This window comes from Eptesicus fuscus, chromosome 13 (assembly GCF_027574615.1).
Source record: "Eptesicus fuscus isolate TK198812 chromosome 13, DD_ASM_mEF_20220401, whole genome shotgun sequence".
NCBI lineage: Eukaryota > Metazoa > Chordata > Mammalia > Chiroptera > Vespertilionidae > Eptesicus > Eptesicus fuscus.
The window spans coordinates 15,934,952-15,957,145 of NC_072485.1; the positions used below are offsets into that span (position 1 = coordinate 15,934,952).

General features: G+C 46.1%; 3 long non-coding RNA genes and 1 pseudogene across 4 annotated transcripts; all 4 read right to left on the reverse strand.

Annotated features, from left to right (window-relative positions):
• Positions 1–1,083: 1,083 nt before the first annotated feature.
• Positions 1,084–2,110, reverse strand: LOC129151147 (m7GpppN-mRNA hydrolase-like; annotated as a pseudogene).
• Positions 2,111–2,129: 19 nt separating this feature from the next.
• LOC129151181 (uncharacterized) lies at positions 2,130–3,536 on the reverse strand. Its single transcript, XR_008557924.1, has 3 exons — positions 3,423–3,536; positions 2,825–2,957; positions 2,130–2,212 (listed from the first exon to the last, which is right to left on the reverse strand). It is a non-coding gene; the product is annotated as an uncharacterized LOC129151181 (long non-coding RNA).
• Positions 3,537–5,178: 1,642 nt separating this feature from the next.
• LOC129151214 (uncharacterized) lies at positions 5,179–9,946 on the reverse strand. Of its 2 annotated transcripts, none has more exons than XR_008557953.1 (5): positions 9,822–9,946; positions 8,484–8,611; positions 6,800–6,876; positions 5,497–5,723; positions 5,179–5,267 (listed from the first exon to the last, which is right to left on the reverse strand). It is a non-coding gene; the product is annotated as an uncharacterized LOC129151214 (long non-coding RNA). The 2 variants fall into 2 exon arrangements; XR_008557952.1 differs by having other exon boundaries at positions 6,800–6,957.
• A 4,401-nt stretch (positions 9,947–14,347) lies between these two features.
• LOC129151215 (uncharacterized) lies at positions 14,348–21,067 on the reverse strand. The gene is made up of 6 exons (XR_008557954.1): positions 20,866–21,067; positions 18,128–18,357; positions 17,269–17,384; positions 15,235–15,536; positions 14,618–14,803; positions 14,348–14,404 (listed from the first exon to the last, which is right to left on the reverse strand). It is a non-coding gene; the product is annotated as an uncharacterized LOC129151215 (long non-coding RNA).
• Positions 21,068–22,194: the final 1,127 nt, after the last annotated feature.

Sequence of the window (22,194 nt, forward strand, 5' to 3'; positions counted from 1 at the left end):
ATTTGAAGCCCCAAGATGTGGATTTGAGTCACTTGAGCACTTGCGTGTATAGGTGTTTGTTCTCATTAAAAGAAGGACTCCTGCCCTGGGCAGTGAGGCTCAGCTGTAGCAAAAGCAGGTTCAATTCCAGTCAGGGCACACACTCGGGTTGCAGGTTCCATACCCCGTCAGGGCGTGGCTGGGAGGCAACTGATCAATGTTTCTCTCTGCCTCTCTCTCATATCCATGTTTCTTGCCACTCCTCTCTCTCCCTTCCTCTCTCTAATAAAAAAATTAATAACTTTATTTTGAAAGGAAAAGGGGCTCCTGCTGGTTGGAAGATTGGATTGAATAACCTGTACCATCTCTTAAACTCAGTGCATACATTTCAGCCATTTTCCTTTGACCCTACAGAAGCTGGAAAAGGACAGGAGGCAAAGAAGCTTGGTGGTAATTGGTTTCCTTTTCTTTGCTAGGATCTAGAATCTCTAACAGCTAATTTTATTTAACGCTAAGATCAGCTAGGTAGGATTAAGGCTGAGGAACTGCCCCAAACCGCCTACCCCCATGCCACAGACCTCTTCACCATTTCACCCCCAGCCTTCCCCTACAAGGCAGTGAGTAAAAGTCTTAAATAACTTGAGCTGGAATAGGCAGCACTACAAGTTCCCATACTTGACAGGTGACTTTGAGTCTCTTTCCCAGGCTCAAAGAAGAAACTCGGCCCCACTGGGTGCCCTGGAGGGCTGCCTGCAGTTTGGGGGAGGGGGGTATGGAGCTGCCTCTTGGGTGCATGATAGAGAGAACATAGGAGGGGATATTACCTTGAGAGTGGTCCTAAATGCCCCACACCCAGGTCATTGCCACATCCCACAACCAGGGCAGACAATATTCTTAGGTCAGACTGGATTTTAACTAAAAAGAATAATAGATGTGGAGACCCTTTGCTTGCTGATATGAACAAACCAACCAAAAAAGACATGTTGAGGCAACTGGGAAAATGTGAAGATGGACTGAGCACTAGATAAAATTAAAGCTTTCGTTGTCTTTATTAAAAGGGATAATGGCCCAGTGGTTTTTGTCAAAGCTAAAAGGCCGTCTTCACTAAAGAGGTCCACAGTAAAATATCCCGATTCTGGGATGAAGTTTGGGTTGTTGTTGTTGTTTTTTTCCCCATTTCATCATGGGATTCTGCTGCTTCGCTGGCTGGCTGTGGGCCCCATTGTTTTCTTCTTTTGAGTAGGTGAGTCTTGATACTGTTTTCTGCCATTTCCCCTCATACTTTGATTCTTCGCTTTTAAAAGACCAGACATTTCAGAATCATTCTTATGTGGCTTTTGCTGCAGTGGCTGCCTGTACTTTACCCACGGGTCTCCAGAACCTTCAGGAAATCCCTGCCCACTGTGCTGGAATTCGGTCGCACTCCATTTTCCGCCAGTGGGCTTCGCTGGTTTTCTACGAGCTGGAGAAAATCCACGGTCAGTTTGAGGAATCACCAAATCTTCCAGAAAGCCAGCCCCTTTAAGGTCTGACAAAAGGAACAGCCATCAACAAGTTGTTAGGAGCCAAACCAAGTTTGGATTTGGGGATCATTTCATTTCCGTGACATGACAATGTCTCTGTGGAGATCCACACAGTGTTCTGAATCTCTCTTCTGGGTTTCTGGACAACACTTGAATCTTTTAGAATTCCTGGGATGATGTACACACGAGCGAGCTGGTCATTGATTTGAAGTTCCATGTACGCTTCCTTACAACATAATATATGCTATCAAAACCAGTGTCGTAGAAGACCACTCTAGCAGTACCATCATGAGGAGCTTCTTTCTTTCCTTTTCCTGTTTGAAATGTCCAGCCTGACTTGCTAGATACCCTTGAACCAGTAGCACATTTTCCAGTGTCTTTTCAAGTATAAGTGCATCAAATGTGGATACTCGCATTTTTATTTCTTCTAGTCATCCAAAACTTTTTTCCACATTCTCACCTTAAGGCAGCAAAAGTGGACAACGACTGAAGACAACTTTAGCAAAACCCCTTAACCCACACTGAGTTCATTCCAGTGTGTTCTGCCTGTAGAAATCCAAGTAAAAACAATGGGAAAGTTCAATCTAAAAGTACAATGAAATAGCACTGTGTGCTGGGAATGGGCAAAGTAAATTGGCTCCAGAGAGCTTGTTTGGAGGTCCTAGCAGGGGAGCACAGCAACTCTTATATCCTTGAGAATTTCTTGACAGCTGGAAGGAAGAGAACAATCCTTAATGTCCAGAGTCACCATTGGAGGTGGGGGGGTTTCAGGGCAGAAGCAGACTTCGTAGGCCCCTCTAGCAGGGTATGCTATTAACTTTGCATAGTGATAGATGGTTCCTAGACTTATTGTGATGATCCCATTGTAACGTTTATAAATGTCAAATCACTATGCTGTACAACTGAACATAATATAATATCGAATGTCAACTATACATCAATAAAATAATACTTTAAAAGACAGATGAACTGATAAATAAGCGAATGGTGGATGGATGGATGGATGGATGGATGGATGGATGGATGGATGGATGAGTGGATGGATGAGTAGATGGGTGGGCAGGTGGACTGGAGGTGGAGGAGTCAGTGAGTCCTGGGATGTAAGGTTAACCCCGAGCTCCCTGACCAAAACACTGACTTTCCTCCTTGCTGTCTCCAGCCACCACCACCGTTGTGAGCCTGCTGCTTTTCCCTACCAGCCTGACCCCCCCCACACACACACACACTTGCCCAGAAAGCCCATGGAGCCACCTCTGTGTACCGCAGGGGACAGTGTCACCTGGGCTGGGGCCTGTGACCACCATCCTCAACACAATCCTCACCAGCTTCCCGCCTGCGATCAGGTAGCCCCGCATGACCAACGACTAGAAAAACACACCGTCCTTTTCTCTTCATGCCTATGAGCTTCTGATTTCTTTGGTGGATTTAGGTTTTGAATAAGCCTGGGTTACTCTCCTGGTTTAAGAAATAATAATACATTTTAATGAAAAGTAATAAGAAGCCCCAAATCTTGGCTTCATGAGATAAAGTGCAGATTCTAAAGTCTGAGAGATTTGGGGATGAGTCCCCACCCAGCCATGCCCAGCTGGGCGTTTTAAGCAGTGAGGTACCCCTCTGGCTCTCCATTTCCTCCAGAAAAGAGATTATTCTACCTCCTGGCCTGTTGTGAGGGTCAAGTGAGATGATGTTATTTAGTGAAGGCCCAGGAAGGTGCCTGGAATACAGTAAGTGCTTAGCAAATGTCCTCTATTATTAACATGACTATGCTTGCTATATTATGGTCAATGAGAGCTGGAATAAGTTCCCAGGTGGGCATGGTGCCAGCTGCAGAGGCTGCAGTTCCAGTTGGCCTCCCTGGACCTTACACTCTACCTTTCCCATGATGCCTTACAGATCCAGCCCTGCCCCCGTGAAAGCCACCTGTACATGATGCTGCTCAGCTCCTCCAGGTTGGTGGGCATAAGGTACCAGTACTTGTGGTCGCACCTCTGCACGCACATCTCCATGCAGTGCAGGTTCACTGTGTCCACCTCCAGTAGCTCCACTTCCTGCTGTAGAGGGTGTGGGGGAAAGAGCAATTACACCCCATCTTCTCACAGCACATTGTAACTTTATAGATTCTCCCTCCTCCTCCTGGCCCTCTCCTGTCCTCCCAGAAAAGAACATCCTCTACCTGGACCAGTCAATGTGTGATTGGTGTTTGTTGTTGTTTTCTAAGAAACCCTCTTTCACATTGTATAATGAATATTTTTTAAAATTTTTTTCTTTGCTGAAACAATCCTATGAGGTGCATAGACTTATAAGAGTAATAACTGTTGTGGCTGGAAATGAATCCCATTTGTGATTGGCCTATGTGCCTGAAAATGCATAGGGCAATCCAGAAATAAATAAGGAAGAAATGGAGGTGACTCTGCGGAGGGAGAACTAAGAAATTTAAATGGGAGAGGAATACCTTTCATCATCTAAAGTATTGTGCACATACTTTTTTTGAAGTTAAATATTAGTTAACAACATAGGGAACAGGCCAAACAAAGCATTTTATTTCCAAGTGCTTGACTATTACGGATCAATTTTCAAAACAAGTTAGAAGTACATCTGACACTTGAACAATGTGGGGGAGCAGTGAAGAATCCAAGTACAATGTTGACCCCCCCACAAAAAAAAAACTTAGCTATGAATACCCTACTGTTGACTGGAAACCTTACTGGTAACATAAAGAGATGATTAGATCATTTGTACATTATATACTATATTCTTACATTAAGGTAAGCTAGAGGAAAGAGTGAGAAAACCACAAAAGAATATATGTACATTTATAGCATTCTACATATTTATTGAAAAGAAAACATGCGTAAGTGGACCTGTGTAGTTCAAACCCATGTTGTTCAAGGATTAACTACACATCAAATACTAAGGAAAAGTCTCCAGATTACATATCAAAAGATTTACTCATGGTTCTTCATATGCTTAGGCCATTACCCATCAAGGACAGGCAGTATAAGTCTATGTCAGTGAAATATTTCTTACTTTGTGACGTCAGGTCACCAACTTCATTTACTGTTCGTGTCAATTGTTTCTGTTTTTAAATTTCTTTTAAAAATATTTTTTATTGATTTCAGAGAGGAAGGGAGAGGGAGGGAGAAATAGAAACATCAATGATGAGGGAGAATCGTTGATCGGCTTCCTCCTGCATGTCCCATACTGGGTATCGAGCTCGCAACACAGGCATGTGCCCAAACCTGCAATTGAACCCTGACTTTCTGATTCATAGGTCAATGCTGAACCACTGAGCAACACTGGCCAGTCTTTAATTTCTTTTTTATTAAATTATTTGATAGTATGTAAAAAATTACCTAACTCCAGTCAAAACTAGCAAACAAAGTACATTCAGGGAAACGTAGCTACTTTCCCTGCCCGTACCTCAGTAAGTAACCATGGGATTAGCTTCTGGTTTATCTTTCCATTGTTCTTGACACAGAGACAAATACATGTACATGTTAATATTTCTTCTTTTTACACAAAAAGGGACATGATATGCCCACTCTCTGCACTTTGTTTTTTAAAAAAATACTGAATAAAACTGTATTAGCCTCCCTTTTAACTGAATGAAATGGATAGTTGTTGAACAATACATATTTATATAGGAATAAGATTGGCTAACCTTGCAATGTATTTTCTGCATTCTGTCTACATACTTCTGTGCACGTAAGGCATACAGAGGGCTCTGGATGGATACACGGCAAACTGAAGATGGCAGTGGTATTTCTAGGAAGGCAAGTGGGGATTGAGGACAGTCAAAGCCAAATTTAACGTTCTCTGTAATATTTTAATATTTTGTTACAGGGAAAATTGATTCATATGATACTTGTGTAACTAAAAGCTCAATTTTCATGCTGTTATAAAAGCTAAGCCATAAGTGACCTGTAGCTGATGGACATCTAAGTTCATTGTAACTCCAGGTAACAGGGAGGGGCAAGGGCCTCGGGCAGGTCACCTGTGTGCTGCTGCTGCAGTCGCTCTGCAGGAGGATGTCCTGCAGGCCAGAGGGCAGCTCTGGGAGGACTGAGAGACAAAGAGGCAGGAGGGAGCCCGCGAGGCTGCATCATCCAGGCTCAGGCCCTGCACTGAACTCAGGAGGGCTGTTGGGCTGGGAGTCAGGAAGCCGAGTTTTATCTCTGTTCCTGAAGTCAGCAAGTCCCTCTCAAGGCCTCTGGTTCCTCTCTATAAAGTGAAAGGGGCAGGGGTCTCACTTTCTTCTCCCTGGAGCCTCTGCAGAGGCCACCTCAGCTTCTGGGCCTCCAACTCCCACCCCTATGACCAGAAACCCCCATCTTTAACAGCTCTATTCTTGAGACTCTGGCTGACATCTTAGTAAGACTCAGGGTAACTGATTGTATGAATGGCCTGATTGCTTACTCCCTTCTCTGCATATGTGCCTTTTGCCCTATAACTTGGAGTTCCTGCCTACTCTGATGCTAGGCTTGGTCATGCGACGTGCCTTGGTCAATGGGATGTTAGCCAAGTCCTCAGTGCAGAGATTTTCAAAGAGCCTGTGTATGTCTCTCTTTATGATCTGAGTTCACTATGATAACATACGCTGGTTAGCCTGCTGGAGGATGAGACATGGAGCAGAGCCAAGTCACCCCAGGCATGTTAGAGAGCCCCATGAAGGTCAACAGATGTTTTAGCTGACCTCCAGAGAAGGACTGCCCTCTGACCCAGAGACTCAGGAGTAGAAGGAAAAGTATGATGTTGGAAGGCATTGCCCTTTGGGAGTGGTTTGTTAAGCAGTATTGGTGTGGCAATTGATGGCTGACACATGACTAGTGAAGAGAACTAACTCCTGCTTTGGGCACCTAAACTGGATACTCTGTGAGAACAGAGATGTCTGAATGGGTCATTGCAGGATTCCCGGCCTTCCAAGACACTCCTGACAGCACCTGACATATGACAGGCACTTCATCAGCATTTGTTGAATAAATGAAAGTCTAGCACTGTGATAGGTGCTTTATACATTCTCTGTAGTTTAAGCTGCACACAAACCTCTCCTCTAAACAACTATTCCCATTCGATAGATGAGGAAACTGAGGCCCACAATTATGAGTGCTTGCCTGTAGCCACAGAGATAGGAAATGGAAGCGCTGGAGTGCAAATGCATGTCTGTCAGATTCCAAAGTCATTTCCCACCCAAAACCTAGGGGTGAGATGCTTTACAATGCCCCAGTCACCTAGTCCTCACCATTCCTACCACAGCCTGATGGAGCGAATCCCAATCCCTGAGATAATCTTCTCATCACCTGGTAGCTGATGCTGGACTCCCAATGCATCATGCAGTGCTGGTGACCATCCAGGCTGGCTCCTGCTGAGCAGTGAGCTAGGGCAGCTGCGTGGAACCGCATTAGGCCACAGACTGTGCATAGCAGGGATGAATCTGTTCATGGACCTGGGAGGGCAGCTGCAAAGACACCCAAAATGCTGGGGTCCATAGGAAGAGTCGGTCAGACAGAAAAGAGTTCGATCTTTTCGAACTCAGTTCGACACTGAGCTCTTGAAACAACACTTTAACATTCAACATACATGAACTGAGCACCTACTATGTGCCAGGCAATGGTTAGGCCCTGGAGATACACAAAAGTAAGCAGGCTACTTTTTTCTTTCAATCCATCCTTCCTTCCCTGCCTCACTTCCTCCTCCTTGCCCTCCTCAATCCCTCCCTTGCTCATTTCCTCCCTGTTCCCTTCCTTCCTTCCTTCCTTCCTTCCTTCTGTCCTTCCTTCCTTCCTTTCTTCCTTCCTTCCTTCCTTCCTTCCTTCCTTCCTTCCTTCCTTCCTTCCTTCCTTCCTTCCCCCTTCTTTCTTTCCTTTCTTTTTTCCCTACTGTACAAATTCAAATATTGTGGAGCCACTATTTTATTCCAGGCAGTATACTAAGCCTTGGGGATACTGAAGTGAGAAAACAGTTTCTTCTTACTTTATTATGAAACTTCTCTGCTTACTCATTCATTCATTCAGTTTTCATTTGATTAGATAAGCACCTATGATGTGATAGGCACAAAGCTAGACATATGGGTTATAAGATGAGCGAGATGTTCCATTGGACCTTCCATCCATTCACCCATTGTAATTACTGAGGGCCTCTACATGCCCAGCATGGGGCGGGTGGGTGATGTAAAGATGAAGGAAATTGACCGCATCTTTTACTTGTAGCAGTGACCTCTGGGAAGGCCATAGATTTCAACCATTTTCCTTGTGGGATTTCACCATAGGGGATTGGAGTTTGAGTTGTTTCTGTGTTACACAGCCCAGGTACCTGAGGCTCTAAATCTGACAGAGCTCTGGGCACAGATGGAGCAGACAAGCTGCTAGAAGGATGTGGAGGGGAAGGAAGGGGAAGAGTCAGGGCAAGGAAACTGTTCTGGGCCTGAGTTGGGAACATGGGGAGAGGGGTCCTTTAGCTCTTTAAGTCTTTAGGAAAGAGGTTCTGGGTCTCTTCCGAGTGGCTGCCTCCCATCAACCTCCTGAAGACTCCTCCAAACCCACCTCCCCATTTGCACCGCCATCCTCAGCAAGGCTTCCATAACCCTGTTCCTGGATGGCCCCAGCAGCCTCCTTCCATTGCCTGCTTGTCCCAGCCTGGCCCCTCCTACCATCTACCATCAGCAGCCTTCATCCTTGTTTCCTCTCCAGCCCCAACTCTCCCTACTGCCCCCACTTCCCTTATCCTGTGTTCCTGCCACCCCTCGTCCTTCCACCTCTCCCCATCAAACACACATAGACACACACACACCCTGTTTCATGCAAGAGCCTCCTCTAGGGCTTTGTGCTTGCTGACCCCTCTTCCTAGAGGCCCTCCCTCACCCTCCTGGCCTGGAAACAACTCCTTCAAAGAATTTGGGTAGCCTTCTGCCTGGCATAGGTGCCTCCTGTGTGACCTCACAGCCCCCAGGTCTGCCTCCACCTGACTTTGCACAATCCCACTCACCTGGTAAGGACTTCCCCTAATGCAGTCTGGGTCTCCAGTCCTGGAACAGGGCCCAGCACAGTGGACGTTTCAGTTGCTGTCTTCCCAGGAACTCACTGACATGGAGTGAAGCATGGAGGATCCTCATGCTGGTACCAAAATGATTTAGACAGTTTACTGGTACGGGCCTCATCATATGGATCCACAGTGTGAGAAACTTCCCATTTTCAACTCTCCTTCAAATTCCCTCATTAGCAAGGTACCAGTCGGGTGTAGCGGTGTCTTTAATGTCTCTTTAACAATGTATAATCTCCCATGTGAACAAAGAGAGAGTAGGCCTCAGACAGAATACCATACCTAGACAGACTAGAATTATATCATTTTTTCATATTCTACTTATTTTTGTAGTTTCCCCTTTCTTATGGAATCTTATTTAGTGTGGTATTAGCTGAAGATTTCCCATCGATGGCAAAGTTATAAAATAACTTCATAAAATTAATCGAGTGAAAAGTCTGAGAGATGCATCTACCAGAACCTAAACAAAATGATGCTCAATGTGTATTGCTAAGTGGGGGGAGAAAACACCATGTAGATCATGTCTAGTTGAAGCCATTTTGTTTTAAAAAGGGGCCCAGTATATATTGCACTTATATTTCTACTTAATTTTCAGCCACATATGTATACTAGGCTTATTTGAGGATATTATCGTGGAGTTTTTAAGCTTGAGTAAGCTCTAAGAAAGTGGTTTTAAAGCAAACTAATGAACAGTGAACATTTGTAGCTGGTTCTGCATACACTAATAATTTGGGGACAAACTAGGATGACTTTAAAAACTCTTTTTTCTGTTGTACAGCAGATTTCTCTGCTTCCTTTTTCAAATCCATTTTCAAGTAAAGGCTTTGAAATTACAGTTATTCAAGCTGGGGGACCAGCAGGTACTACCTATGTGAACAAGTGTGAGTGTGTGTGTGTGTGTGTGTGTGTGTGTGTGTGTGTGTGTGTGCAAAGTGCCAATGACTTCTAAAGGGTATTGGGATCCTATTTCCTCTCACTTCTTTATTTCACACTAGAGGTCTGGTGCACAAAATTTGTTCACGGCTGTGGTTCCCAGGCCTGGCCTGCAATCCAAGCACAAGCATCTGGTGTGGGAGGGCAGGTCGCAGCTGACCTCTGAGACCTGGGCAAGACCTGGGCCCCCGGGCCCCTGGACCCCTCTGCCTGAGTCATAGGGCCCCCGCCAGGCTCCCTCAGTGCCTGCGAGCCAGGCAGCAGCACCGCCCCCACTGCTGCTGCTGGTCTCTGTCTATGGGGTGATTGGGCTCCACTCCCATCCGCCTTGTCCTGGTGCCGCCTGCTCACCTGCTCCACCATGTCGCCATGTTCCTGCTCTCATCAGGGCCCAATGGGGCTGGAAACACCTCCACTGCCACCCACTGCCAGCACCACATCGCCAACACCCACCATGTTCTGTGCCGCCCCCTGGTGGTCAGCGTACATCCCAGCAAGCGGTCAAACTCCTGGTTGAGGGGACAATTTGCATTTTAGGCTTTTATTATATACGATTCCAAAATTAAATACACATTTCACATATTAATGCTACACTTACATGTATCCAACCACAAGGACAAAACCATTGTTTTGTCCCTATTGGAATTTTGATTTGTATTGTATACACATCGTTCTCAAAGCTGTTTAAAAATCAGAGAACTAATTTGTGGGTGAGGCTGTGAACTAACTCTCCATCCAAAACCCATGTCCTCTACTCTCAGAGTCCATTACTGGACTCCATTTCCCAGCTTTCCTTACAGTTAGGTGTGGCCATGTGACCAGGGTCTGACCAATGAGATTTGAGAGCAAATGATGTCAGGCATTTCCACTCCAAGGCTTCTAAGAAACAGGTGTAATCCCGTCACACTCTCCATTTTTCCTCTGCTGCCTGGTGGCAGAAGACAATGAGCCCCTGAAGGATGGATGTGTGGGGGAGGATGACCAAAAGACTGAAAGATCCCTCTTGAGAGTGGAGAGATGCCCACACAGCAGGAATGCCCACCCAGGACTGTTAAGTGAGCAAAAAATATACCCCTGTGGTGTCAACCAATTGAAATAGTGGGAACTATTTATTACTGCAGCGTGGTCTATCCTAATGAAACAATGCAACCAAGAATGGTGAAGACATGGGCAAACAGGTTGTGAAAGCTGTTATGTGAAACATGTTAGGTGAAAAATATTCATGTTTTGGTAATATTGCTTCAACAAATTTGTCCTTGAACTGGTGCCTCCCAAATTGGGGTATCACTAGAAGCATTTCAGGAACTTTCAATAGATATAAATTCTTGAGGTCCAACTCCAGAGAGGCTAAATCAGTAAAGCAGGAGTGGAGCCCAGAAGTCTATACATCGTTTAAACTCCTCAGGAAATGTACACTCTTATGGACTGCTGGGATTACGAACCCCATTGCCTTTTGAGAAAGTAAGCTGGCATATCTACTTGAATTTTAAATGCACATGAATCAATTTTATTTCTATAAATCTACCCTTAAAATAAAAGCACTAGTGCATAAAAGGAATGTGCTTATAAAGGTGTCAACTACAGCATTGTTAGAAAGAATTTTTTTTTAAAGCAAGAGGCAAGCCCTTGCCAGGTAGCACAATTGGTTAGAGCATCGACCTGATACACCAAGGTTTCGGTGCATTCCCACAGTCAGGCACATACAAGAATCCCCTTGCTCTCACTCTCCCTTCTTCATATCAACAAATCAATTTAAAAAACTCTTTCTGAGTGATTATGCATCAATTTAAAAAAATACATTTCAAAAAATTAGAGGCCAGAAGTCTATCTTTAAGGAAAGATTGAAAAATTATGGTCCACCCATACATGTGGGGCTTTAGTTCTACATCTCAGTATTTCACAAGAGATATGAAAGATATCCTTGATTTATAGGTAGTTGGTCACTTTAAATATAATCCTTCATTAAAAAAAAAAGAGTTACAGGAGAACCAAGATGGCAGCATAGGTAAACCCCAATACTCGCTACCTCCCACAACCACATCAAAATTACAACTAAAATATAGAACAACCATCGTTCAGAACTGCCTGGAATCTGCCTCAATGGAAGTCCTTCAATTAGAGAAGTAAAGAAGAAAGTGCATCAAGACTGATGGAGGGGAGAGGTTGCGGAACAGGCTGCTCTGACACCCACGTGTGGCATCTTTTTAAATCAGGAGGGATATGTCTGTTGCAGAGGCCTAATGTCAAGCAATGGTACCAGCCCCCCACCGGCCCCTCAGCCAAGGGTTCCAGAGCTGGGAAGAGAAGACCTTGTAACTTTGGGCTTTAAAAACCAGCGGGGATTGTGGCTGAGTGACACGGAGGCTGCTGGAGTCCCACTCAGTTCCTCTTAATGGAACAGTGCATGAATTTCCAAAGTTTAGCCTCCTCTGAGCTTCAGTGTTGGGGGAACAGCTCAGGCAGAACCAGGGACATACAGGAAGGAACTGAATTGCTTGGCAACAGAGCAGGAATTTGGTGGCAAATTTCTGCCAGACAATCATTGTTCCTGTCCTAGGACCTCCCCTTCGCAGAGTTCACTGGCAGCCCTATATTAGAGTCCATCAGTGTGGCCCACACTTTTTGCTCCGCCTTGGTGATTCCCTGAGACCCTGCCCCTTCTAATTTGCAGCCCCACCCAAGCTGTTCCCAGGGGCTTTTCCATATGAATGGCTTGTCCTGGCTCAGGCTTCAGACTTTGTCTGAATCTCCCAAATTGGCAGCAGCTGGCATCAGTGTGCCCTAAGCCTATCAATAAAAACCCCAAGACCTGGCTCTAAGACCAGCATGCCTTGTTTCACAGTTGGGCCTCACCTGGGTCCTTCTAAGCCCAATACAAGTAGCAGCCATCTGCAGATCTTTCTGTAGCTCCTGGCACGTGGTCCCAGGCATTCAATGGCAGACTGTGCACACCTTCATCTCCACCAGAAGACCCTAGAGCCAGTGGACCCAGTGGATAGCTTTAGACCATACCAGATTACAACTCTACACACTCACCAGGGACACACTCAAGGGAAAGACTCAGTGCACACCAAAGCCCAACTGAAGCAAGTTCTGCTCCATAGGGGTATTTCCTGCATAGCAACTCTTCCAGCTTAGTGGCAAGTCCTCCTAGCCAATGGGCCTGGTCAATTCCTCCCAGTGATGCTAACAGCAATCAAGGCTCAACTAGAACAAGACTGTGCACACAGCCCACACAGGTGTTGAACTAGAGTGCCCAGCTCAGGTGACTGGAAAGGCTGAGCTACTGGGCCCTAAAGGACACCTACTACAGAAGACCACTCTGCCAGGAGACATAGCAACTCAACCTAATACACAGCAACAAACACAGGGAAGTAGCCAAAATACAGAGACAAACAAACACACATCACAAATGAAAGAAATAGAAGCAAGCAAACTTCTGGATACAGAATACAAAACTGTGATTATAAGGTTGCTCAAGTATATTAATGAGAGCTTCAAGAGACTTAATGGGAGCTTCAAGGGACTGAGTTAGGCTTCAAGTATCTTAGTGAGAATTTCAAAAACAATAAAAAGGACCAGTCAGAAATTAAGCATTTGTTGAACATTCAACTAACCTTGTTCAACTAATCTAGTCGTCCATTCAACTAACTGAAATAAAGAATAATTTACAGGAATTCAACAGTAGAGTAGAGGATTCCAAGTTTCAAACCAATGATTTGGCATTTGAGGAAGCAAAAAACACTGAATCAGAAGAGCAAAACTGAAAAATAATCCCAAAATATGAAGATGGTATAAGGAGAGCCTTTGGGATAACTTCAAACATACCAACATTCACACTATGGGGGTGCCAGAAGGAGAAGTGAGAGACCAAGATATTGATAACCTAATTGAAGAAATAATAACAGAAAATGTCCCCTACCTGGTGAAAGAAATAGACTTACAAATCCATGAAGCACAGAGAGTCCCAAACAAGAGGAACCCAAAGAGGCCCACACTAGACACATAATAATTAAAATGCCAATGGTTAAAGACAAAGAGAGAATCATAAAAGCAGAAAGAGAGATGATATTTTCAAAGTTTGAATTGTAAAAGCCTCTCTCCTTGAGAGTCAAACTTTAGACAGGCTCCTCTGAGTCCTGTTTTTGACAAGGCCTTATTCTTTGCTGCTGTCCTCCATTTGTTTGCCCAAAGGTGGCAAGAATCTTACTGCAAGTTGAGGGAAAATCTCTACTTTGATATCTCATCAAATTCCTTATCACCAACCTTTGATGTATAAACCTTTGGCCTGTCTTTTACAAGATCCCTCTACCCTTGGGATCTTGTATTAGTAACTTTTCATCCATTGGCCCCCTCACTCTGTGCCTTGGCCATAAATCAACAGCTATCTTTACTGTATTCAGAATTCGGCTAAGATTGATTTTAAACCTCCTTCCCCTTTGCAATAGTATTGAATAAAATCAGTTTATAGAGCCAAAAGATAAAGATAAAAATGAAAAATATTTTTTTATTCTATACAACTGCATTCTTCATTTTTTGAAATTTTACAGTAAGTAGTTATTCCCCTGTGTAAATTAGAGAAACAACTATTTTATTTTGGCCAAAAAATAAAAATAAATAAAAAAATAAAAAAATTAAACCTCCCAGTTTGTCCAGATTTGGGGACCAGTTTGTTTTTCTCACCAAGTCACCTGATGATCCCAGAACAATACACAGAAATCAGAGCCATCCCCCAATGTGCAGGAGCCAGCCTGACCCAGATGCTCACCAGAATGGCCTCCCCAGGGCCTGGATGTAAAGGTGCCCAGCTGCCCAGATCACTAGGTTCATCCATCTCCTTCAAAGGCTTGCTCTTTGCAGCAGTTAAATTCGTGTTTCTCAAAGTGAATTCCACCTTCTACAAGTCATGGTAGGTCCTTTTCCAACAATGGTTTCTGTGGGCAAATACAATTGAGGGAATAATTCATTTGCCTCACACATGCCGTCAATTTCCTGAGTTTGACAAGCATATCACACAGTCAAGGTTTTAGGAAAAACTGCAGGTTACAGAAAACTGTTTAATTGTGTTTCCCAAACTATTTGACTATGAAACTTTTAAAAAATATAAATATTTTCCTTCCAGCGAATGTGTATTACAATAAGAAAACCCGAGAAATCTTTTAACTTGAACCAGTTCGAACTAGGTTTCTGACACTTTCCAAAAGAGTTCGGACTTCTGAAGAGACCCAGCTGCCACCAAACTGAGCCAAGCTGGGATTCAGGGTCCGGCTGATTACAAAGTACAGGTTATGCTTCAGAGATACTTCTCCCATGGGAATCTTCTGGGCTTTTTGCTGAAAGAGGAAGAAGAATAAGGCCACAGCATTGCTGGAATAAACAAGAACTGCTGAAGGAAGTGTTCTTGAAAAGCAGAGAATAGAGCAATATCTGCATATTTATCTGCAGGACATACAGGGGACATCCAGGAAAATCCATGGAGACTGAGGAGGAGGCATGGCTGAAGTCATGGAGGCATTAAACTTTAATGTCACCCTCTTTGTACCCTCAGGTTGGTGAGGCTCCACCTTGCTCAGATTACATCAGTGACAGCTGCCTCATAATGTATTTAGCTATCTGCAAGGGGGTGAGCTCCCTGTCACTAGAGGTATGTAAGCAGATAGCATGAGCGGGGTAGTAGGTTTGAACATCATTCTTCAGTCGTCCCCGGACCACCAGCCCATGAATTTCTCCAGTATGTGGCAGCCTAGGCCCCACACAAACCTACCCATTCAGGACCTATAGGAAGTAGTCCAGGAAGCAGTAGGTTTTGCTACTTTAATGACGCCCATTAAAATGTGGGACTCTCCACTAGTATCAGTGCTTCTCAGTCTTAAAAGCATACACATGGTCTTGGGATCTTGTTAAATGCAGACTCTGCTTCAGTGGGTCTGGGATGAAGGAGTGATAATCGCCTCGGGTTCTAATGTTTCTGGTCCACAGGGCTTAAAAGACTTCAAAAATTTCAATCCAGCCCCCACACTTGATGATGCTTTGGCTGAAGATTGGACCATCCATTGGAACAGAAGCCTAACAAAGAAAATAGGATTATATTCTGACAGATAGGTCAGGTTAGCAGAAAACAAGACCATTCTCATGAATGGCCTCAGTACCCTCAAAAAGACCAAAGCCCTAAGTGCAAGGAAAGAGTTTTAATATTACAAAACTAGGGGCCCAGGGCCACGAGGTAGGAGGGGTATTAGGTTTGAACATCATGCAGATATTGCTCTCTTCTCTTCTTTGCAAGAACAGTTCCTTCAAATTCGTGCACTGTGAAAGGAAATGTGGGCCACGAGGCTGCAGTGGGCACAGGGGCTGGTCTCAGCCCATCCTCTGCACACCCACCCGGCCCCTCCCACCACGACCCCTGGGCATTTGTCTGCCTGCAGCTCTGCTCCTGCTGCTGCCAGCTGCTGTTCCCAGGAGCTGACAAGGCCGGCCACATTCACACCTGCTGACAGCACAGAGCAATTGGGGTCAGCACCCAGGTGTGAGCAGTGGCTGCTGTCCCCTCCCCATCACTGTTCAGGAGCAGGGGGAGGTGGACAAGCCCTGAGGGGCTATCAGGGTGGCAGCCATCACTTGCACTGGCCAATGGTGCTGAGTGATCTGGATGAGCGCCAGGTGCTGGCAGTGGGTGTGAGCGGTGGCTGCTGCCCCAATCGCCCTTCAGGAGCAGGGGGAGGTGGAGAAGCCCTGAGGGGTGACCACAGCAGGCAGCCGCTGATTGCACCCATTTACAGCACCGAGCAATCGGGGCCAAGGCTGGGCGCCAGCAATGGGTCCGAGCAGCGGCTCTGGCACCAGAAATGGGTGTGAGTGGGGACAGTGCCAGCAGCAGGTGCAAGCACTGGCAGGACCGTGGGCGATCAAAGAATTTTCAGTAACCACCAGAGGCTCACCCTAAAAAGAGCGACTAGAGCCCCGCCTTGGTCTGGCGCCCCTGCTCACCTGCTCCACCATCTCACCATGGCCGATGCCCAGCATGTTCCGCGCTCTGCCACCTGATGCCGATGCCCAACATTGAAACATCAATGTTCCACATGAGACCCGTGGTGGTCAGTGCACATCATAGCGACCGGTTATTCGGTTGTTCCGCCATTCGGTCTATTTGTGTATTAGGGTTTTATATATATAGATAAAGGTACCATATGCTAGACACATTAAAGCACCATTTGATTTGTTGTTACAAGAACTATAAACAGTAAGCATTAGTGTCCCATGTGGTGGTGGAGCAAACAGAAGCATGTGTGGTTATCATTAAGTAATATTTCTGCTATCTTCCTTCAAGGAGCATGGGGGGACTGCACTTCTTGGCCCCTTGTGTTTGTGGCAATGAATTGTGAGTGGAAATAACAGGTGGAATATTTAATTGTTAGTGTGAGTCCCTCCAAGCTGCCTTTTCCTCTATCACTGTGATTGGCAATATTAAAGACGGTGGTGATTCCATCTGTGGGGCCCTTTAATGTGGAGAAAGCAGAGTCCCTAGGTGACCCATAATAGACACACAACATGCATAAGAAATAATCCTTTGTTGTATTAGCTACTGAGATTTTAGGACTGTTTGTTACAGTGACCTGCCTTGTTTATCCTGGCTGATACATGTAAGGAAGCTGCGACAACTAGGACTTCACAGGGGTAAGATTTAATGTAGACATGGCTAATTCCAGAGCTCTGAGGTCAGAGCAAGGCAAGGAATGGGTATCTCCAAATCTGTGGTAAATCTTCCATCCCCTCTCTCCACAGCTCAAGCCCCTCATACCTCTCATGTTTAAAGCCATTGGTTGAGCTTCTCTGTAGACAAGATGAGCAAGTGAATTTGCTGGGACTGAGGTGACATAGGGATGGCAGCTTGATCACAAAGACATCCATCAGGTCCTAGGCAAGTGGTGGGTACAAGAGGCAGAGGAAGATGCTATGTGGCTCACAGAAACCACACTCCATAGCAAGCCACTCACCACCAGGTCAGCACAGAGATAGGAAAAGCCCCTGAATCTCACAGTAGGAAGCAGCGGCCCCAATCACTGTCTGACTCAAGTCCTTGAGCCCACCTGATCCAATAAAAGCCACCACCAATATACGGAGCCCCTAGGAAATAGACTGAGCTGATGAGCATGAAGAGAGAAGAGAACTAAGAGAGAAAGATCAGAGCCAAGAGACAGGCCGAATCCCAGACCAAGGAGCCAAGCCTCACCACATTGCCACTCTGCTGTCCTCACAGGAGGCTGACATGAAGGAAAGGAAGCTTCCTGGGAGCTTCTTGGGGAGGCTCATGGTCTCAAGTCCCCAGAGATTGATTCTCTGGGTGAGATAGTGTCTGGTGGTAAGACAGAGGGAGCCTGACTCATCTGATGAGGCAGGACACACAAGGCCAGGGACCCAGTGGAGTTCCCCAGTGATGATGGCACCTGCGCTGTCCATGGTCCTGAGCCACCAAAAGGGTCTCAAACTATTTGGCCACATTCTGGAATCACTAGGGAGGCTTATTAGAAAGCCAGAAGCCTGTGTCCCACCCCTGACCTAGTGAATTCAAACCTCCTTGTGATACAGCCCTGGACTCTACATTTCAAAATAAGTTTTTTTCAGCAGCAACATTTGAAAACCAAGAATGCACGACTTACCTAACTCCTGGACACTGGTGACTCCTGACCAACTGCTCCTGGGGCTCAGCACTTACAGTTTCCCTAAAGCTGTCTTTCTCAGCTCCATGAAAACCGCAGCCTCTGCAGTGCTGCAGGACACACACAATAACAGGTGTATCGCTATTTCCATAGCTAACTTCCGGCCTTTTGGCAGTTCCAGATGGGAGCAAAACATTATTTTCTCTAGGAGAAGGCTCAGCAAATATTTTCTGTAAAGGGTCAGACAGAAAATGGTTTTGGTTTTGTGAGCTCTTTGGATTTGTGAGCTATTGTAACCACTCCACTCTGCTGTCATAGTGCAAACAGAGCCATAAACAACATGTAAACAGAAGAGCATGGGTGTGTACCAATAAAACTTTATGGGAACTGAAAGGGGAGTGTCATATCATTTTCACCTGTCACAAAATGTTCTTTTTTAATTTTTTTCAGTTACTTACAAATTTAAAAACCATTCCCAGATCATGGGCCCTGCAGGATGATGCTGGAGTTGGCCTGCAGACCATAGTTTGATAAGCCTTGCTCTAGGATTGAAGAGGGGAACATATTTGCTCCTTGTGCCATGCCTCTTCAAGGATGAGTTGTGTACTCAATCCCACTTGCCATCGGAGCTCAATAGCTGACAAGGTCTGCCCCGTCCAATGGCAGAGTAGGAAGCTGCCTTTAGAATGAGATTTATGAGGCCACCAAAAGTGTTACACTCCTCCTCCCCACACAGACTCACCAAGAAGCTGGCCAAGAAAGACCAGCAAACTCCTGTAAATGCTCTAGAAAAAAAATGGCTGCAGAGCTTAGCCAATCTCAGGGAAGGGTTGATCAGTTGCACATAGTTGTCTCAAGCATGCCTTTGCCTCCAGCCCCTCCCACTTTGCAGACATCACCAGAGGATCCCTTCTCTACTAAACCCACAACACTCAAAGCTAAGTCCTGCAGGGTGGAGGCTGAAGAGCATAAAGGTATTGATTTGTTTTCCGCCTCCATCTCCGCTGAGACCAAGACTCAAATGAGAACAAAGCAGAGGTAGCCGCACTCAGCCCCAGGGGTGAGGGTGTCCAGACATTACTGAGGGCTGCTGTGTGTGTCTGGCCTGCTGCTGGGAGCGTGGTGTCCCATCTGGTTTGCACACACTCACTGCCCCTGGTCACCACCAGCACACACTCACTGCCCCAGGAACCACCCTCCAGGCCGGGTTAATGGAGACCTGGAACGTGCTGCCCCAGGGATCAGGAACAAACTGAGACACAAAACAGAAGAACTAGTGAAATGGCTGCTCTGAGGTGGGCAGAACACTGAAATGACCGGAAGAACCAATTCCTTGAGTCTTGAAACTTTCCCCACCCTCCCCACACAGCATAGAAGTGGGCGTGGCACACAGTGGCACTCAATATGATAAGGCAGAGGACTGAGTGCCTTATCATCTTTAGTGACCCTGCAAGGGATGCATTTTACCCATTTTGCAGAAGAGAAAACTGAGGCACAGTGTGATGACACAACTTAGAGAAACCCTGCACTAAGCCAGCGCTGTCCAATCGGAATACAATGAACCGCAGGCATGACTTAGAAATGTCCAACAGACACGTGAAAATGGTGAAAAGAAACAGGTGAAACCAAACTCAACAATAAATTCTCTTTAAACCAATCAATCCATAATGTTATCATTTTAATATATAATCAATTAAAATGCTTGATGGCTTGTTTTATTTTTTGGTACTAAGTCTTTATTATGCAGCATGTACTGGACACTTCCAGCGCCATCTCACTTTGGACCAGACGCATTTAAAGTGCTCGGTACCCACACATAGTTGCACCTGCCACACCAGACACAGGGCAGTTCCAGACACAGGGCAGCCCCAGACACAGGGCAGTCCCAGACACAGGGCAGTCTAAAAACGCCCTTCTCTGACTGTGAATCTTCTGATGTTGTAGAACTTGCTTTGCCTCCTCTGTGCATGAGAAGCAGGCAAAGAATGAGGTGGTGGAGACGGGGGTAAGAAGACACTGAAAGGGGGTTTAGTACCCTGTAGGGCTACATCTTCCCTCCCACAGGCCCCTGCAAACTTTTTCGGTAAATAGCCAGAGAGTAAATATTTTTCGCTTTGTGGGCCATACAGTTGCTGTCAAAACTACTCCTCTCTGCTTGAGGCCTGAAAGCAGCCAGAGACAAGATGTCAATGACTGGGTGTGGCCATGTTCCAATAAAACTTGATTGACAAAAACAGGCAGTGGGTCAAATTTGGCTGACAGGAGTTTGCTGATTTCTGATGTAGGCTCTTCTCCTAAAAAGACTTCATACCTCTCACAGATGAAAAGCATAAGCCAAAGATTGTTTGCGGTTAACCCTGTGTGACTCCAGCCCCTGAGAAAAATGAACCAAGGATGTGATTATCATTTCCAAGTAGGCTGAATGTGACCTTCAGGATGAAGGGAGTAAAACCAGAATGCCCTTCCTCACCAAATAATCTGCATGGTGTGGTGGTAAGAGGTACATTCCCTGGAGCCAGACTAACTGGGTTTAAACCCCAACCATGCCAAGGATCAGCTGTGCAACCCTGGACCAGTTTCTGAACCTTCCTGGGCCTTAGTTTCCTCCTCTGAACAATGCGGATGGGGACGGCAGTGGTACCGGTCTGGAATAGCTGTGGTGAGGATTAAATGAATTAGGACACAGAGAGCATAGAAGTGGGCGTGACACACAGTGGCACTCAATACACGATACCTACTATTGCACATTGAGCACTTGTCATAGGTCACATCAGATGCTTAGTTATCTTCACACTGAGTCCTCAGAGCATGATCCTGGGTGGGGTGCTGTGAACCTCATTCTACTGACGAGGAAGTGAGCCTGGAGAGGACAGGTCGCTTGGCCCCATGGCAGCAGCAGAGCTGAATGCAGTGATGTGAGCTTTTCTCTGAACCAGCGGTTCTCAGCCTGGGACAGTTCTTCCTCCAGAGGATGTTTGCTGATATCTAGAGACACTACTAGTTGCCACAATTTGGCGGGTTTGCTGCCTGGCATCTAGTAGGTGGAGACCAGGGATGCTGCTCAATATCTTATAATGGACAGGACAGCCTCTGTCACAATGAGCTGTTGCGTCTGAGAAGCCCTGTAATCAATAAACAGGCTTAGCTGGGGTTGCCTCCAAGGCAGACAAGGATTCCAGTGCATGGAGTTTATCTGGGAGGTGTTCCCAAGGAGCACGGGGAGGGGAGAGCTGAAGTGAGACAGGAAGGGGAGGCAGACAGTAAAGGGTTAGTTATCACTCCTGTTACCACGATGGGCACCGGGGGCTGGATCTCCTGGGAGACGAGCAGATCACACATTTCAGTGATTTCCCAACTGAGGGTGAGGGAGCAGGGCACTTGTACCCCACCTCCTGCCAGTCTCTGGTAAGGGCTGCTCCAGGGAGCACTGATTGATTCCCTCACACTTCTTTTGTGTCCCATCAATGGGCAGAGAGATCCTAGAGGCCAGATAAGTCCCTCAGGCAAGAGACCCTGAATCTGGGAGCTGGCACTGGAGTGTTGTGCACAGAGGAGGGGATGTAGACACGGTCAGCGAGTGTCCCACTGGTACATGCTGGACCCCAAGAGGCTAACATTGACATCCCACAAATAAGGGATGTCCGCACACAGCCTGGCTTCCAGCAAGAGCCTACAAGTAATATGTGGGGGGATGAGCCCCTGTGGTGAGAGCTGTCTGGGAAGGGGGCAGGGGGCATCTTGTCTCATCTTATCTCTTGATCTCACATCTTATCTCTTGTCCTCACTAATGAATCAGCTCTCTGGTGGGGCTGTATGCCATGGACAGGCTGGGTGGCCCCAGACTCTAATCCAGGGAAGGAATGGACATGGTCATGACCACTTCAGGACACTCTAAGACTCTTAATGACACAGGAATATGAGACTTGTCTCACAACCGGCCATGAAGGACTATATTGGTGAAAACACACTAACCCCAGCCACGTAAGGCCTCACCACTTAGCCTTCCCCACACAGTGGTCCAACTCAGCGATGGATGAGAGATGGAGCGCTACGCGGCTGGGCATGGT